Raw genomic sequence first — 5,786 nt, 5'->3', positions numbered from 1 at the left:
CTGAAATGATACTCAGCATCAATAATCATCAAGAAAATGAAACCCAAAGCCATAATGAGAAATTACTTCATATCCATTTTTATTACAGTAATAATAACAATGATTGCTCAATTTGGACTCATGATGACTCCATGTAATAGAGTGGAAGTGACCCTTAGCGAGTTTTTGGGCTGTAATTTTATGGAAGCAGATATCCAATTCTATCTTCTGAATTATCATTGGGTTGGTTTAAACTTTTAGTATTTTGTTTAGTAGTGATACAAAAACAGTTTGTATGATCTAGGGACCTTAAAGTAAAATGAAAATTGAAACTAACAAGGGTTGGAAAGATTGCAAAAAAAAAAAAAAAATTATATATTGAAATGTTATACAGTGTTTTAGTAATGTAAAAAATTCAGCAACTTTGGAAACTAATTTGGTAATTTCTTAAGTGAATAAATATAGAGATAACATTTGACACAACATTTCAATCATAGCTATAAACGGAAGAGATATGAAAATAGATAAGCACCCCAATTTGAAAACAATCATTTTTAATATTCCTCAGATAGCTAAAAAGTGGAAAACACTCAAATGCCAATAAACAAAGAATAAATAAACAAAATGTAGTTAAACGATTCTATTGTTGTTGTTGTTAAGTTCTGTAGTCTATTCCAACTCAAAATGACTGTGGATTTCTGATGGTGATGTGCAGAAAGCATTTCCCAGTGACAGGTTTTAATAATTAATGGATTGGATGGAATGGCACAATCACTAAAACCAATGCATTTTACCAATGAATTTCTTCTAACTTCTCTTGATATCTCTATTCTGCAGACTATAAATAAAAGGATTCATCATTTGGGGGAACACAATGTACGTCACTGAAGCTGCTACTGTCTTCTTGGAAGACTTTATAAATTGTGAACTGACATACACACCTAAAACTGTCCCATAGAATAAAGAAACAATTGAAAGATGAGACCCACAGGTGGAAAAAGTTTTATACTTTCCTCCAACTGATGTCATTTTCAAAACGAAGGAGATGATGTGAGTGTAAGAGAATATGATGCCAGAGACAGGGATACCAGCCAGTATGCAAGCCATTAAGTATATCAGGATGTTATTGATTAAGGCAATCATAAGGACCTGAGCAAGTTCACAGAGTTGAGACATTTCCAGGTCTGTGCAGAAGGATAGATGCAAAACCATCAGACTGTGGAGGAGGGCATTCACCATACTCATGAGCAAGGAAAACAGAATCAGCAGGCCACAGAAGTAGGAGTTCATGATGATTGTGTACCTCAGTTGGTGACAAATGGCTGCATAGCAGTCATAGGCCATTACAGCAAGAATAAAATTTTCAAAACAACAACAACAAAAAAAACGTAACAAAGAAAATCTGGTTGATACAACCTATATAAGTGATGGTGTTATTCTGTGTCTGGATGTTCACAAGCATTTTTGGAATTGTAGTTGTGCTCAAACAGATATCAGTAAAGGAGAGATTGGAGAGAAAAAAGTACATGGGGTTGTGTAGGTGGGAGTCAGAGCTGACAGCCAGAACTATAAACAGATTCCCGAGGACAGTGACCAGGTAAATGATCAGAAACAGGCTAAATATGAGGGTCTGCAGTTCTCAATCCTCTGACATTCCCAGTAGAATGAATTCTGAAATAAGTGTTTGGTTTCTGGTTTCTATGTTGTTGACGAATCTAATAGAAAAATGGGGTGACAAAATAATCAAATGTGTGGTCTCCATTTTATCAACACAACAGCAGCACTGAAGGCATACATTGTCTTAGGTAATGAAGAAGAGTCATAAAGGGGATGAAAAAGGTTGTCTTCTCCAAGAATATTATTTATCTATTTAAAAAAGAACAAATGACTCAAGATTCCATAGCATATTCTCAACATGTATTTATTCTGGAAAAATTTGGTGGTGCTCATGTTTAATTTACAGCATGTGAGGTTTTATGACTATATAAAACTGTAGTGATTATATAAATATAAACAACTCAAGAAGTTATTTAAAACTATATAAAACTATAGTGATTTTATAAATATAAATAACTCAAGAAGAAGCTTTATGGCTCAGTTTGGGTTTCCATCCTCTTACCAGACATTAGAACTAGACTATACAGATAATACACATATCTACTAACAACTACAAAGATGAGTCAAAAATTATCTGCACTCCAGTTATATTATAACTACTGTTGGCTGCATTGTCTTATTAGCACTTTCCTTTCAAGGTCACTGTTGTGAGGGTGTAAATGTGGACATCTGCAAACAAAATTCATCATGATAATCCAAGCTCACCTTTCCCCTTCCAGCCCTTGTTTCTGCTGCTCAGGTCTCAGATCCTATTCCCCCTTTTCCCCTCACACATTGCCTGTGCTTGCTAGCTCATATCAGACCCCAGAAACCCCCCCCCCCCCCCCCCCCACCCGGCCTCCTGCCACTCTGAAACCTCCCCTTCCTGGTTTACATCCCCTTCTCTGCCCCAGACTTGTATAACTGAAATGGACAGAGCCCCAGCTTTACTGAAAAGCCCATGCTCTTACCAACCCTTACAAGGTAACATTGAGCCATACAACCTGCCACAAACTGTGAGCTGACTGATCAAAGCATGGCTGAAGCATGGAGGATATCCATAGTAGGACTTATTTTAATTAGACTTTGGGTTGTGGGAAAGGGAGAAATCTGTATAATCTATACACCCATCAAGGTGTATATATACAACATCAAGTTTGGCCAAACAGTAACCACACTACTCTTCTATAGTTGCTATAAATGTGAGGGCACCCTCCTAGGTAACTGAATCTATAACCAATGGGACTGGGGTGGCCCTAACCCTCCTTGCATGCCAACAGACCCAGAAATGCCATCTATCAAAATAGATTAGCCCTAGACTACATATTGGCTGCAGAAGGACGAGGGGTATGTGAAAAGTTCAATTTTGCTAACTACTGCATACAAATAGATGGCCAGGATCCAGCAATAGAAATGTAGAAAGTTATAAAATGCTGAAAGTTATAAAAGCCACACAGAGGAAGAATAAATACAGATGAGCATTAAGTGAAAACAATTCTAAGCAGGCCTGTATGTGAATATACAAAGAGATGAATGATTACTTTTTTTGAAATATAGCTTTTGATTCTAACATTGTCTTATTACAACTCCTAGTACACCAGCAGCTGCCATTAAGGAAAAATATAACTTGACCTAGTGAACCTTCCAGGTCATATTCAGCCTCTGAGGAAAGCAGTTTAGAAGTGATTTCTCTACAAGGCAATACCCCCTCTGCAGATACCCATAAAATTGACTATGGAAGGGCAAGTTGCAGGATATTACTAAGCACATACTTCTTTCTCTATCATGAACTTGTGAAATAGGAAAAATTCAAATCATTCTAACTGAGATGCTATTGTTAAGTGCTGTTGGGTCAGTTCTGACTCATGGTAACTCTGTGTAAGTTTTCCAAGGAGTGGCTGGTGGGTTTGAACCAGTGACCTTGTGATTCAGACTGACTTGGTGGTCCGGCACACTGACCCACAGTGCCACACCAGAATGACTCAACCAAAATAACAAATTTAATAACCACTATTTTGCTACTCATCATCCATCCTAATTGGGCAGACGTTCACACTCTGTTGACAATGCTCCTGAGCAGCAACTAAAAGGGCTGGTCTGAGATAAAGCACGGGACAAAACAGCATGCATCCATGGAGGAAAACAAACAAAAAAACTTGAGCAGGACCCTTGCCCCAGTCAAGGCAATTCCTCTAGCTAACACACATTGAAATCTAAATGAACTTGCCACAACTAGAGCACTGTAAAAATGCATTCTCAGAGGTCTGAAAAAGGGAGTTCTTAAACCAAAGAACTTGAACATGGCATGGGCAGTTCAGCAGAAGTCAACTGAGGACCCCTCTGAATTCTTTAAATGAATCTACCAGGCTTAATATAAGCACACAGACTTTGATCCTAAAAACTCAGCAAATACCTAAATTGTTAACATCTCCCAAAGCACCCTGGATATTAAAAAGAAACAGCAGAAATTCAACAGGGCCATTGACATGAATCCATCCCAGCTGGTGAACATCACCTTCGAAGTATTTAACAGCCGAGAGCACGAGGAGTCTCAGTCAGTAACTGTCTCCCTAAAAGACCACTAGAGGTAAGCCCATAGGACTCCAAAGAGGACCCCTAAAAGTAAAGAGAACCTTAAACAAGGACTGATGTACTTATTGCAAAAACCTGGGCACTGGAAAAATAAATGGCCAAATCTTAGGGGAGGATCTGGCACAAAAAGCCAATCCAAAAAGCTTGGTTGAACAAGCTTCATTATCTACAGAAAACTAACAGTGTCAGGGAGTAAGGAGACCCAGCATGATTTAGCATCAACCTCTGCCACCCCTATTGCCCCCACCCCGGGGACCTCAGCTAAAAATAACAATGGGGACAGACTGTTAATCGTTCTGTTCAGTAATAGTGACTGAGATCTCAGGGAGACCTGAAGACCAGTTCTTCCTGAAACCCCTAGATTCCTTCATTGAGAGAAAAATATAAAAATAATAATAATAATAATAATAACTGTCTAGTCCCTTTACTGGGCCAGGACCTGCTTCCAAAGTTACATGTTCAAACAACTTCCTGAAACCAAAAGTCTGCAGATGGAGGTTCCTCATGAACATGCCTGAAAATTACTGATTCAAAAACTCAGGATACCAGTCACATTGGCCTGAGGAAATTGACAATCAGGTGTCCCGGGAAAGCCAACAAGCATCCCCCATCGAGGTCTGATTAAAACCTGGAAACTGACCATCCCACACTCACACAAAACCACCAATATCCTCTCAGGAAAGAGGCCAAGAAATTTACTCTGGCCAACTCGTCTCTGTCCCCATCAAGTTGTCTCCCTGCTACAAAAAAGGGAAGCCTATGGCTCATAACAGGACGGATAAGCAATACCAGGTTATTTTACTGGACAATCCGAGTATTACCCTGTGACATATGGGGTGATAAAACCTGCTATCCTCCTCTCTGATGTGGTAACTGGAGGGCTGAATTATGATTGTATAGAAATCATTGACCAATTATTCTTCAGCCAACCTGACTTGTTTGAATATATCTGGTGGACTAGACATTATTCATGAACAGAAGTAATTACATGGAAAAAGGAACTTGGATAGCAGGGTGTGTAGTAGTAATCTTACAAAACCAATGGAGGCAATAGACCTCCTGCTGGGGATCTCAGCTTAGAAAGCTGAACTGATTACACTGATGAGGGCATTAGAAATGTTGGCAAGAAAAACTGAATGTGTACCCAGAGGAATTGAGTAGAACTGAGGCGGAAGAATTTGAGAGAGGGATTAAAGGATGAAAAGTAGATGACAATGAAATTGTTCTGGTTCTGAGAAGTTAAAAGCTAAAAAGTAAATGGCTTTTTAATATAATTGTTCTGAGCTGGTGAAATTAGCCCCTGCTTTTCTTAAACGAATACATGAAATGGCCCATTACATGAAAGAGGCCTGACTTAATTCATTAGGCCCTGGCTCTAAGGCAAGAAATTTTCAAAAAAAAAAATCATTCAGGATATTAGTTCTGTTATCTGCCTCAAGAAAAATCCCAAGACACGCTGTCCTGCATCAATATTAAGGTAAATGACCCCCTGAAAATTAATAAGTTTATTTCATGCAGATGGCCCCAAGCAAGAGAATAAATATTTGCTAGTTTTGTTTTTGTAGACACCTTTTCTGCTTGGGTAGAACTAAGAACTTCCGTGATAGTGAAAATTCTCT

General features: G+C 38.6%; 1 pseudogene; it reads right to left on the bottom strand.

The window, feature by feature from the left end:
* Nucleotides 1-753: 753 nt before the first annotated feature.
* On the bottom strand, nucleotides 754-1,741 carry LOC102837457 (annotated as a pseudogene).
* Between the last annotated feature and the right edge of the window lie 4,045 nt (nucleotides 1,742-5,786).

Source organism: Chrysochloris asiatica, unplaced genomic scaffold (assembly GCF_000296735.1).
Source record: "Chrysochloris asiatica unplaced genomic scaffold, ChrAsi1.0 scaffold00549, whole genome shotgun sequence".
Lineage (NCBI taxonomy): Eukaryota > Metazoa > Chordata > Mammalia > Afrosoricida > Chrysochloridae > Chrysochloris > Chrysochloris asiatica.
Note: the sequence above shows the minus strand (reverse complement) of the source record. Positions and strands in the feature narration are given on the sequence as shown.